The following is a 14,164-nucleotide window of genomic DNA, read 5'->3' as shown; positions in this document are numbered from 1 at the left end:
CATACCCTGAATTGCCCCGCCCCCCATCCATCTGTGGTCTAGTTTTAATCCTGAATAATCTTGAATGGAAGAAGCCCCTTCTTTTTAAAAAAGAATGCCTATCCATGAATATCCAAAGAAGTATATTAAGCTCTTTTGTAACGCTGGCATTTCCTCATCCTGCTCAGGATTGAGTACTGACATTTTAATGATGACTCAGCGGCAGTAAGATAGGAATTTCTTTGATAGACTTTCCACCTTAAAAGCTGCCTTTTCCCCTATTTCAATTGAAGGAGAAATAAGGTAGCAAATTTATCCATTAAACCTTCATTGGGTTCTTAGTAGTTCCAATTCATAATTGTGCTTTTTGAAACTACTCTTTTATAGTTTTTTGTTTGTTTGTCTTTAAGGGTAGCCTAGAAGCAAGTAGCAATAATTTTTTAGGAAAAGTAGAGTTATATCTGTCTTAAGCAATAACAAGATTATACTTAATGTCACTTTATAAAACAATTATAAATAGTGTCAAAAGTAATAGGATTGCACATGTGAAATTTTTAAAATATGCTATGCACTATCTTTTTTTTAAGCAGGGCATTACATAGTGTGGATTAACATGTAGAATGAGAGTGTGATCACAGTGATCTTTCTTTTATAGAGTCACTGGTTGACAAAGGAGAAAAATCAAAGTCATTATAAGAATTTTAAAAATGATAGTTTAGTAAAGTGGTGAGAAACTTGAAATGACAGAACATCAGTAGTAACATTTCAAATTTATTCATAATTAGCTGAGAGGAGAAATAGAGAGTATGACAGAGTCAGCATATTAATATATAAGCAAGGTCATGGTCAGGAGGGAGAGACAAATTGAGGAGACATTTAATTTTACTTAAGGTATTCCATAGTTTTTCAAAATTAACTGATTTTAGAAATATACACAAAAAAGTTTAGAGACATTGGAAAAACGGTAAGTTTGGAGAAAATTTTTTCAAACTACCAGATTGGATGATTTTTAATTAAAAAAAAAAACTTCATGAATGAAGGAATGCTTCATTATATCTCAGTCCTGCCCCAAAGGAGCGGTGGGTGGGAGGAACCCGCATAAATCCTAAATAACAAATGATCTAATCATAGCTTGCGTTCTTCTAACTGTGGTAATCACAGTTGACCACTAGGGGGCCGTAATTCCGTTCGCACCGGTTCTCTGGTTCCGATCATTTTATTCCCTTCAAGGGTATTTGCATAGTTAGGAAAAATTAAGTGGGAGCTACAACAGGTACAGTGCATCATTACAGTGTATTGGGATGCTCTTGTGCTCTACTGCAATGCCATGTAAATTCTTATTGTACCAATTACTAACTTAGCCACCAACTTCTTCACCAACCATAGAGTCTCATCATTGCACCAACATTACTAATTATTTTGTTTTGAATCTCTGCTTCTTGAAATATGTTAGATAGAACCAACTTTATTTCCCTTTACCCCTGGAGATTATTTTTGTTTACTATAGGTCTCTTACCATTTCATTAAAATACAGATTTAATGTTGACCATTTATTCTCACTTGGTCATTTCAATAAATTTTTGCACTATTAGGAGTGGAAAGAGCAGCAAGAAAATATTGGAGCAAATTTATAATACCAGATGTATTTTCTGAAATTTAGGTTAAACAGCAAAGTTTTGGCCAAGTTGTTTTTTACTAATTTGAAGTCAGAACTATTTTATACTATCATAAGGAATGAAAAATGTAATATTTTTTGGTATAGTACATTTTATCGTGGATGAAGTAGGAGAAAGTCACATTCAATTATTTAAATCATGGTTTTAAAATTTATCATATAAATATTTTATGCAATGCCACAAACATGTTAATAAGTATACAAGCAAATAAAATTATCTAAACATCCTCCAGTAAAATAATAATTGACATTCCCTTTGTATTTCTCTATAGTCTTCACATCACTCCATTTTACTTGATCCAATGGAAGTGTTTGCTTTAGAATTGAAGAAAATCCCTGTATTTAAAACATTCTGGTCATGCTTTGCATGTTCTGGGAATCTTCTCATGCTTACATATGTTGGACATTAACTTTATTATGTCAAATTTATTTTTCCTAACAAAAATGTAGTTGGCTAATATTTGTTTTAATTTTGCTTTTGCATTGTAAACAGATACTGGCAACTGATACTTTTATAATAATTGATACTAAAATGGTGATTTTCAAATGTTATTTTCCCTTCCAGAGTCATTCATGGCTTTAGTACCTATGAGTGAAATACTATTTAACTACACCTGCTCTGTGAAATGTTTTATATGAAATAATGTTTTAATGTTCCATTTAACTTAGAATTCTTTTCCTTTTTTCAGTACTGGGGATTAAACCTAGAGAGACTTTACCACTAAGCAGTATCCCCAGCCCTTTTTATTTTTTTATTTTGAGACAAGGTCACTATGTTGCCCGAGCCTGGCCTTGAACTTGCTGTCCTCCTGTCTCAGCCACCCTCCAGAGTCACTGGGATTACTGGTGTGTGCCACCACACCCAGAATAATTTAAAATTTTGCTGATGTATTCGGGATACTTAATTGATATTTAATCTCTTTAGCAAAAAGACAGTCACTGCCATATCTGCTGTATTAATATTTCAGGCTTTTTTTTTTTTTTATTTTGTATATGTGGAATTGTCTTTCTTCTGGAATTTATGGATAGTAACCCATCTATTTTCAGTCATGTTTTATATATGAAAATAATATAAGTGCCCTAAAGTACACCTTACTTACAAAGCATTCTTATTGCATTTTCCTCTTCATTTGCTTTTTAGGGTTATCAGCTAATACCCGCGAGCCCAGGCCAAGGAACACAATCCTTCAAAATTAATTGTAAGTATACCCACAAGCATGCTTCAGGACTTTTATTTTGTAGCAGTATTCAACTATTATATTTAGGTGATTTCTATTATTTTGCTAACTTAGTCCTGTTCCTGAGCTACTAAAAACCTATCTCATTAATGGCTTCCATATCTGAAGAAGAATATTATTTAATTGGTAAACAGCATTTTGATGCAACCTAAAAAAAAAATCTGTTTATTTTGATTAACAAGAATTGTGTGATACAGACACCCTTACCAAGTTAACTACCATCCCAAATTTATAGTAAATAAATGATTGTATAAATCAAGACAGTTATCTTAGTGAAGACAAAATATGAATGTTTCATTTTCTCCTTCAGTGACAAATTCATATCAATAATGGGGAATGGGGTAGGAAATCTATGTATTGTTTCCCTATGATAAATTTTAGAGAATGAAGCTCTTCAAAATATTGTAGATGGATGGGGGCTGGAGTGTAGGACAAGGCCTTGGGTTTGATTCCCAGCATTGTAAAAAAGAAAGGAAGGAAGGAAGGAAGGAAGGAGGGAAGGAAGGGAGGGAGGGAGGGAGGGAGGGAGGGAGGAAGGGAGGGAAAGAAAATTCTTGATGGATAGACCTAAAAACCAGAATAAGGGGGAAAGGAAACAGAAAATTTTGTTTCTTAATAAAGGATTATCAGTCATAAATGCTAGAAAGTAGAGGATGGAGGACTCTACATTCTATAGCATGTTTTTTTTTTTTTTAAAGTAGATAGTTACAATACCTTTATTTTATTTATCTTTATGTGGTGCTGAGGATCCAACCCAGTGCCTCAGATATGCTAGCCAAGCGCTCTACCACTGAGTCCTATAGCATGATTATTCGATTGAATAAATATACTATAAGTTAGGCAAGTGGGTCAAAATTGGATTCTTTATTTTAAAGACTGTGCAGGGACTTCTCAATTAAATTTACGATTATTCACATAGTTATATATATTTAATACCACAAAGTATTTTTAGAATGATGGTTTTGGAGAGGTAATTGATACGTTTGTACGCACTAACTCATGTTTACAGTAAAGTGTTAACATACACTTTTTATACCTTTATTTTAATTTATTTATTTTTATGTGGTGCTGAGGATCAAACCCTGTGCACACGTGCTAGGCAAGCACTCTACCACTGAGCTACAACCCCAGCCCTTAATATACACTTTTAATATAACATTAATATGTACTAAGAAATTAAGCAACAAAACCCAAAATGGAGCATGGAAACGTATTAAAATTTAAGAGAAGTTAGGGATGGAATAGGGTTAGGAGTGTCTGTCATACACATTATTGCTGATCAAACACTACAAGAAAGAAAGACAACTGATTTTGCATCAAGACAGGTGCATCAAAATGTACTCAAATACAGAATGGGTCCTGCTTTGCTATTTAACGAATCACTGCTTAAGATGAAAAAGGTAATACTTCCCTTATTGAATATGTCTTAAGAGTTCTTGATGCTCTAAGCAGCTTTCCATAGGGGAAAAAAATTCAAAAAGGGAATCCACAGGCAAAATTCAAAAAGTGTAAAGTGTAAAATTTTCAAGAGCCCTAGCAGCTGTACCGAGAGTGCATAGCGAATCACTCATTGTAAGCCTGTGAAGATCAAGTGTGCCTACAAGATGTTTTCACCACATTGGTGAAATAGGTCAACATGGATGTGCAGGTAAGTTTACATTCTCAAGTCTGAAACAATGCTCACACAAGATCATCTCATCAATGGCATTGTAAGCCCCGCCCTGAGGTGAAGACCAAGGTCCGCCTTACTAAAATGTGAAGTCAGCTAATTTCATCTTCAGCATCTGTCTCTCCACCTCTGTGTGCCAAATATCCACAACTTCATAATGAGTGCTCTTTGCTTCTCTCCCAAGTCCTGGGTACCCCCTTGTACACCCAACTTTTGACATTTTGTTCTTTTTTTTGGTGGTGCTAGGCATTGAAGCACAGCCTTGTGCATACAAGGCAAGCACTCTACCAAATGAGCTATATCCCCAGCCCAACATTTGGTTCTTATCCAGCTTGTCAGTTAGAGACTTGATAACACAAATTTTTCCTAAAGTGGCAATGTTTGACAAGTCTTACCCCCTCCAGAGGGAGGCACATTTTAACACTAAAATGTAGCTCCAATAATGAAACCCCTTGATGGGCAGAGAGGAAAGATACATCTGAAATCACCTCGTTGTAGGTATGTAAGGTTTTTGTCTGCTTCACTTTTCCGTAAGGCTGGCCTTTTCAGGGTATGCTAATGACATGAAAAATATCTGTGAAACATATCAGAGACTGGCTATGTATTGTTAATAATGTTACAGGTATTAATTTTCACTGTATATAGAAGAATCACAAGAGTTTTAGTTATAATACGTATACATCCACAATCTGATATTCTTTGAGGGGTTTTGTTTAGTTTTGTTTCGTGGTGTGTGGATTGAACCCAGGGCTTCATGCCTGTTAGTGATATGCTCTAAGCAGCCCCTTCTTTGAGTTTTTGAAATATGGACTCCTGGTGATTTCTGTAGCTATTTTAAGCTGTACATGATTCAATGGATGTGAATAAAAAAAAATCAGTTGACTTCATTTGTCTCTACTGTCCTTCAAATTAGCAATACCTTCCCTAAAGCCCTACTTATGTATATACATAGGTGTATGCTACTGTAAGAAAGATATATGTGTATTTATATTATAGTCAAGGTAACTATGTAGGTAATATGTTCAATGTCTCCTGTGAAAAATGATCAGTTGGACAACTCTGTTCCTCCTGAGCTGGATAAGGTTTGTAATATCAGTAAGTATTAAAGGTAAACTTTTTTTTTTTTGGTAAAACCGTATCAGCATTTAAAATTTTTCACAAAATGACTACTGTAATGAAGAAATAATGCACATAAATCAGCTCTCCACCATCATGACAGGATTTATGTTTGTCACTCTCTTAAAATCTATGTGAATAATTTAAGATATTTTCTTTCAATTATGTGGCCTTGTGTTGCTACAAATAAGTACAAGCTCAATGAATAGAATTTTTTTTCAATGAGTTCTCTGATGTGTAACTGAGTACTGTATCTATTCCAGAGTTCTTTATTCTAGGTTACTTTTTTTTTTTTTTTTTTTGGTACTGGGGATTGAAACCAGGCTGTACTTTACCACTGAGCTGCATCACCAGCCCTTTTTATTTTTTTATTTTGAGACAGGGTCTTGTAAGTCGTTTAGGCTGGCTTTGAACTTGGATTTTCCTGCCTTACCCTCTCAAGTCTCTGAGATTGCAATCATGTGCCACCATGCCTGACTACCAAATTACTCTAATAAAAATATAAATAGACTATAACAAATCAGTTATTACCTACAAAGATATAGTTCCATTACTTCACTTTGCAGTTTATTATAATTTGTTTTATTCACAAATATTCTCATTTTCTGTATTTCATAAAATTACTATGTATTTTTCTCCTCAACTCTTCATTAGCTTAAATTAAATAATATATAACCAAAAACCTTTGAAAGGAGCACAGGATTGGGTGTTAAGTAATGGAATATAGGTTGTATTATGCAGAGTACAGACATTTTTATCACCTGCAAGAATTAACAGGGTTTCTTGCACATAATATATATTCAATAATCTAATTAATAATAACTATCGAATTTATAATGATAAAATAATAGCACCTCCAGAAGAGAGATACTCAGTCAAACATGCTGTTAATAAATGAATTCCTACATTTAAGACATAGGAAAACCTGATACTACAATTCTACATTCTGCATAGTTTTTACTTTTATTGATAATCTAAAAAAAAAATTTTTTTTTCTGGTTTTGGGGATTTAATCCAAGGGTGCTTTGCCACTGAGCTGCATCCCCAGTCCTTTTTTATTTTGAAACACTGTCTAAGATGCTTAGGGCCTCACTATGTTTGCTAAGGCTGGCTTCAAACTTGCAGGCCTCCTGTCCCAGCCTCCTGAGGCCCTGGGGTTACAGGCATGAACCACTAGGATTACAGGCATGCACCACTGCACTAGGCTGATAAACTAAAATTTTGATTGGTCCTTTATAATAATCAGTTGAACTCAAGACATGAGACAACCAAAATACTTAAAGAAGCATTTATTGCCCCATAAACATGTATAATTATAATAACAGTTTTTAAATTATTATTCATGAAAAAGAGGTAATTATTTTATATTCAACAATCTAATTGAGCCACTTGGTAACTTGTATACCATATATATATACATCTTCACTTGGAGTGGCCTGTGCCAAAATCCAACAAGTCTAACAACACAATTTAGAATGCATACATTCTAAAATATTTCAAATTCTGCAAAATAAGTGAAAGTAACTTTGTTGTGGTAAAGAAAGTAACCAGTTTCAAAATAAAGTCGAAAGTCCATCCATACTAAAATAATTTTATATGTGTGTTTCCTGTTTTTGAACAGAAGTATACTTGGACTTTTAAGTCAGGAATTTCCAGAACATGTATATGTATTTTCAGAACACATGTATTCCCTTAGGTGTAAAAATAAAGATATATCTTCAATAAGTACACGTAAATTAATAGATGCCATGTAAGAGGTTATCATGATCAAAGAGTTTGTGACATCAAAATATTTTTTATTTCACTATGAAAATATTTATTCATCTTAGGTATATATTACTTTAATTTAAAAATAGTATATATCTTTTAAATAAAATTCAGATATTTTAGTGGTATGGAAAGGAACGTATTTTCAAGAAACCAGAAGTAGACCAATGTAGTGGAAGCATTTATGATGGGAGGGAAAGGGTGCTGTTGAAATGAATATTTCACTATTGTATCATGTTCCCATCCCAAAACTTACTTAAAAATCATTCCTTCCCCACACTAAAATAAATATGTGGCCCAGACCAGTAGCAACATTCCTAACAATTGCTTTCTGAAATATTCACCCTGTATGTACTGTTGCCCATTTAGTTCTCTCAAAACAAATCTTGAGCAAGTATGGAGGAAGGAAGTACTGTATAGAGGGTAAAGAGGGGTGGGAGGGGTGGGGGGAAGGGAAAAAATAACAGAATGAATCAAACAACATTACTCTATGTAAATTTATGATTACACAAATGGTATGCCTTTATGCCATGTACAAACAGAGAAACATGTATCCCATTTGTTTACAATAAAAAAAAAAAGAAAATACAAAAATAAAAAAAATAAAAAAAAAAACAAATCTTTTTTTTTTTTTTTTTTTCTGGAAGTGCTAGGAATTGAACCCACGACCCAGTGCTATATTCCCCAGCCCAAAGTAAATTTTTAGAGATACTAATAAACTTATAGTAACTCATGGTAAAGATACTAGTAAAATATGGAAATCAAATCATATCTGTGGCACATCCACTGAAAGTATATATCAATTACAAGTCATATATAATCAATTGCTCTTCTCTTGAGTAGTCTCATTGATTTCATAGGGTTTCAATTGTTGTTTTTGCAGTGCTGGGGATAGAACCTGCTAGACTACTGAGCTGCATCCCAACCCCTTCATAGAGTTTTAATTATGAAGAAGGTAAAAAATAGTATCATTGCATTGCAAGTTTCTTAGCATCACGGGAAATGATGCCATCATTTGGATAGTTAAATTAAGCAAGGAACTATGAATCATCCTTGAACATCTTGTTGTCTCTTATCCTCCATAACCAAATTTATCACTAACACTTGTCAGTTTTAGCTCCTAAGCATCTTCACTCCCTTTCAACAATCGTTGTATCAGTTTGGCTTTCCATCATCTCTTGCCCGAGTACTGGAATTGCCTTCTAACTAGTACTCCCAATGACACAACCGTACTCCCAAATCCATTATCCCAGGTTGTTTTGTTCTTAGGCAATGTACCCAAATCTGTATCATGGTTTCTAAGAAGCAATCTGATCTGCCCCATGTTTATCTCTTGGGTGTCAAATTTTATCTTTTCACCTCCATCAAGAATGCTTCGCCCGGGCTGGGGAGATAGCTCAGTTGATGGAGTGCTTGCCTTGCAAGCACAAGGCCCTGGGTTCGATCCCCGGTACCGCAAAAAAAAAAAAAAAAAAAAAAAAAAAAAAGAAAGAAAGAATGCTTCTACTATATTGGTCTACTTCCCGTTCCTTGAAAACAAGCTCCCTCTGATCAAAGGTTCTTGCCAGAGACTGTACCTTCTTTCATGAGTGCTGCCTTGATTTCCCCACTTTCCCGAACACTTGCGTCACCAGTTAACTCATATTAAGCCTTCAGAGCATTAGGTAAAAAGCACCTCTTCAGAGTACAGGGAAAGTCTCCTGTCTGCTTGACCCCCTGAGACTAGCATCCTGTTATATATTCTCATACATAACACCAGGTCACTTTCCACCCCTGCACTTAACACTTGATAATTACACTCTTAGGTTTCTGATTCCTTGAGGATTGTATTCCTCTCTATTAGATGTGAATTCCAAGATATCAGGAACAGTTTTCGCTTTTGCTCAATATTGTATTTTTAATATTTGGTCCAGTGCCTCACTTATATCAATGACTCAATAAATATTTGCTGGCTGAATAATTAAATGAACAAGTAGTCATTATTGGTTAAAAAGTCACATAGCACACGCCTGTGATCCCCTCTACTAAAAAGGCTGAGGCAGGAGGATGGCAAGTTCTGGATTAGCTTAGCAAGACCCCATCTCAAAATGAACCATAAAAAGGGTTGGGGATGTAGTTCAGTGGTAGGGAACCTCTGGGTTCAATCTCCAGGGCTTTAAAAAAAAAAAAAAATCATGTGGGTAATGTTTGTGGTTGTTCAGTCTATGAATGGTCAATTGCAGACCATATTTTTCTACTCTTCCCAAGTGGCAACTTTCAGTATTGCAACCTGGTGAAAAAAATGAAGCCTTAAGGGGCTCAGACCTCAACCCAGGGTTACGCCTGTGAGCTGTCAACTGATAACTGTGAGAGTAGCAGAAACAGTATGATAATTTCAGTTATAATGTTAGATATACAAGCAGCCACTTATAAATGCCTGATGCCACATTTGAATTGTGGAAAAGAGATTCTTGAACAGGGTTCAAAAAAAGGGTTTACCCTGTTTCATACACCAAGAGCTTCATATTGACATTTTAAAACATCAGATGATGAGATCATATCACTGCTGTGCTTTATTAAACAAGCAAATTCAAATTTCTGATGGTATAACCTGTAAAGTATTAGGTAAGGATTATTGCTAATGAGGCTTATATTTCACCCTAGAAAAACAATATATATATACACGCATAATAGTATCAATGTATATATGTAATATATATTGAATATATATAAATATAATTGAAATGTGATGTTAGTAAATGAATTTGTTGCAAAGTGATATAATTCTTACTTCATATTTTCTCCTGATTAAGCTTTCTTATTGTTTAATTTTACATTGTTTTTTGTTTTTATTCACAGAATTGTGCTTAGCTAATTCGCAATGACCCACATGTGTCCCGTGTCATGTTTTCGTTTTTCATCTGTTAAAATATCGAGGAACAATTTTCAGACAGCATGATGAATGCTAGACTAGTGTAACAAAGTGGCTGGAATCTTCTGCAGATCCTGCTAAACTGCAGATTCTGATTTAGTAGTTCCGGGAGGGGGGTCTGAGACTCGGCATTTCCAACAAGCTCTCAGGTGTCCATGGACTGTACACTGGCATACACTGGCAGTAGCAAGGTCATAGAGCAGAGATTAGCAAACTTTTTTGGTAAAGAGTCAGTTAGTAAATATTTGGGATGTTGTGAACCATATGGATTGTGTGGAAGCTACTTAGTTCTGCCATTGTAAGCCAGCCAAAGACAGCATAAATGAAGGGGTGAGGGTAGGTTTCAGTAAAACTTTATGAACACAGAAATCTGAATGCTTACACAAATCATGACATATTATTCATCTTCCGATTTTTTTTTCCAACTCTGCAAACCTGTAAAGTTCGTTCTTGACTCCTGGATGATACAAAAACAGTCTATAGTTTGCTATAGTATTAGATACTGATGGTTAAGGCTGGGTTGGGCAGGGTTGGAAGGTTAGGCTCTGTAGAAAAGATTGCAGTTGAGCTAGAAATGAAACTTTTCTGGACAGGCAGGTGGGAGAAGTGGAAACGGAAAAGGAAAAAGCAAGCAGTGGTATTAGTGTGTGCTCAGAATCGAAAGCGTGGAGGACTGCTGGAGAAAAACAAGACCCTCTGGGCTGAGAAGGGGATTACCTTATGTGCATATTCAAATAGTTTTACATTTTAATGAGTAGTGCTATCAGGTGAGCCTGCAGAGTGAGCAGTGGGGGATGCTATTAAGTTCTGCATTTTGGAATTTCCAGAGAGGACCAGGTCTGGTTGGGAGGGAGAAAGAGAATGAAAATGATGGAGGAAAGCCCAAAAAACTACCTTTGAAAGGTCAGAACTCTCGGAAAGTGGCTGCAGACTGTTCTCAAATGAAAGCTTGATGGATGCATTTATATAAATGATCAGGATTTGCAAATTCATTGATGAAACATGAAATGAGTATCCTACAGCCAGGCAGAGCAAGCCTGCCAAGCCGTTTTTCTATTGTTATAAAGCACACAGCAGATGAAAAGGGAAACTAAGAACTGAGGATTGAAGATGTAAGGAAAAAAAAAATCTCTACATTTGCTGAAGCATGGGCCTGATTTGCTGATGAGTTACAGAGTAGGCATACATGCTGAGAGGTAAAAGGAGCATATAGATTTTATAGATGATGTTTCTATTCATTCTCTGAAGGTGACAGTGAAGTCAGGTGATAGAATATAACAAAAAAAAAAAAAAAAAAAAAAAAAAAACCCCACCAGAATCAGAAAGTATGAAGAATGGAATATCAAGCACAAAATTAACACTTAACATGATCCTAATACTTTTTGGAACTCCTTCCCCGATTCTCTTTCCATGTCCCATCTCACTGGTCCCCTCCCCAAAGCTCTTTGTCCAGCTGTTTTGTGGGTGTGTTTTATTGAAATCACCAGAAGTAAATTAAGATTTATTGAGAACTTACTATACACGGGGCACAATTTTTAAAAAATTCTTTCAAGAATCTAATAAATGGTGAATTTTGTTTGATCTTAACTGAAGTGAGACTTGGAAGTCTCATTATTTATCTAGTTCTCCCGTAAAATAGGCAGTACAGTTACCAGTAGCTGTGGCTTCCTATAGTAACCCAGGGTAGAAGAGTGGGTGGTAAAGCAAAAGGATAATTCCTGGTTTTCCATGAGGGGGGGATGGGGGGGATAGTTTCTCTTCTAGATGTAAAGAAAAGATTTGTCTCCAGCTTTGTTCAGATTGAAAACAATTACATGCAGATTTTGGTTAGAAAATTGTAAATGATTTTAAAATACTAGCAAGTCGTGAGAGGAAAGGCAGCATAGCTTTACTACTGAAAGTTGGGAAGAGTAGGACTAGATGTAGGAAACTTATAGGTTTGGTTCTGTTTTTACAGTCAAGGTGTTATAGGGCTGGGGCCTTCTGGAAAGCTGAAGCAGCACAAAGACTCCTCTTCAAACCCCAATTCTTGTAATCAAATCGGAAAGATTTCAGACATGTCACTCAGAATAATAGGCATGAGTTTATTAGAAGAGATAGGAAAGGGTAAAGGGGACACTCTCAAAGGAGAGAGTGGGTTCTCTCAGGAGAGGAGAAGGTGCTCCTCTCTGCCCTCCGGTTTGGGTGTCCCCGTAGACATTGATAACTTTCAGCTCTTATGGTAATGAACTGGGTAATGAACTTATTGTTTACCTTCAGACAACAGGGCTTGTCAAGAAAATGACCATAGTACAAGCACCTGCAATCAGGAAGTTAGAGTTTATGACTGGAAAGACTCTCCCCACAGTGTGGGAGGTTTTTCTACCGTGTACTACTTCCTTTTGCGATCAACCTATAATTTGTCTAAGGACTTAGGACAGACATTTCTTAATATTCTTGTTTTTTAAAGAAAATAGCATTACTCATAATACTTAGAGTCTACCTCATTTCGTTTCTCAGTTCAAAAGTTGACTCTTAATAGTTAAAGCAGTGTTCATTGATAGTACGGAAGCGCTCAATAAATATGTTCACTAAGTGTTAGGTAAGAGAGTGAATGAATGACTGACTCATTTCCATTCTTTGTAATTTTCATATCTATAAATTTCTGCAATGAAAGCTTCCTTCAAATCAGATATAAACTCTTCTTTACAAACTCATTTTAAGAAACCACATCATATTCTCCTGGATATAAAAGCACCAATTAATTGGTCTTTATTACACTTTATTTTTTATGATTATATTTAAAATTGAATTGGGGGCTAGGGAGATAGCTCAGTTGGTAGAGTGCTTGCCTTGCAAGCACAAGGCCCTGGGTTGAATTCCCAGCACCGCAAATAAATAAATAAATAAATAAATAAATAAATAAATAAATAAATAAATAAATAAATAAATAAAAAATAAAATTGAGTTGGGTACCTTACCTGATGTGCACAACTTTCTTACATATTTGCTTCTTGGTGCTTCTCCTTATTTAATATTCACTTTGAAGAATTCTGGTACTCCTCGTGCTTTCAAAGGGTAAACCACATTTTCAGTCTACAAGTAGATCTTTATGATATTGGCTAACAGTAATCTCTGATTCTACAAGGAAAAAACATGACCATGTATCTCTTGCTTACTGGAGAAACCTACTATCTCAAGGTCTTCTCCAAGTTTGTCAACTACAGCCAGAACTACAAAATATATTTCTAGAGATAGTGATTCTATGAGGGAAAATGTTTATTTGAGACCTTATTGAAAGGACAGCTCAAGGAAAGGATGAAATAAGGACAATGAGGAGAAAAACAGATGAAGAGGGTAAAATGCACTTATATTTTATTTGGGTGTAAGAAGCAGCTGTGCACCGTATTGAAGAGAGTTGGATTTAGAATGTGGAGAGAGCAGAGGAAAGAGTATTTCAAAGTGTGTGTTGAATGTGGAGGGAGCACTTCTTGGAAACCAGTGAGCATCTAAGGAGGCAGGACTGATGGGGCCATATTGGCTTAGACTCAGTAAGAGGAGATAATGTGGGAGAGGTAAAGTGAGGTCAATGTGGAGAAGAGAGCAAGAGGAAGACGCTTATTAGGGTTGGTTGGTTGGTTTGTTTTTGTTTTTGCGGTGCTATGGATTGAACCCAGGGCCTTGCGCTTGTGAGGCAAGCACTCTACCAACTGAGCTATATCCCCAGTCCCCTATTAGGGGGTTTTGACAATATTTATGATAGCTCTTCCAAAGGGAAACTCCTCTAAGTACTTGGAAATACAGGACTGAATTTCTCATCTTTGTCTCAT

At 35.5% G+C, this 14,164-nt stretch overlaps 1 protein-coding gene and 1 long non-coding RNA gene across 4 annotated transcripts in view; one reads left to right on the top strand and one right to left on the bottom strand.

Moving 5' to 3' along the window:
• Positions 1–14,164, bottom strand: part of LOC306651733 — a 495,681-nt gene that overhangs the window by 235,802 nt on the left and 245,715 nt on the right. The window lies entirely within an intron of this gene.
• The window catches only part of HTR2C (5-hydroxytryptamine receptor 2C), a 247,128-nt gene that overhangs the window by 18,977 nt on the left and 213,987 nt on the right, over positions 1–14,164 (top strand). For both annotated transcript variants that reach the window (XM_079124478.1, XM_079124479.1), the window contains exon 2: positions 2,796–2,853. The gene's annotated coding sequence lies outside the window, so the exon portion shown is untranslated. The remainder of the gene's footprint in view (positions 1–2,795; positions 2,854–14,164) is intronic.

Source organism: Sciurus vulgaris (genome assembly GCF_902686455.1).
Source record: "Sciurus vulgaris genome assembly, chromosome: X".
Taxonomy (NCBI): Eukaryota; Metazoa; Chordata; class Mammalia; order Rodentia; family Sciuridae; genus Sciurus; species Sciurus vulgaris.
This window is presented reverse-complemented; position numbering and strand designations above follow the sequence as displayed.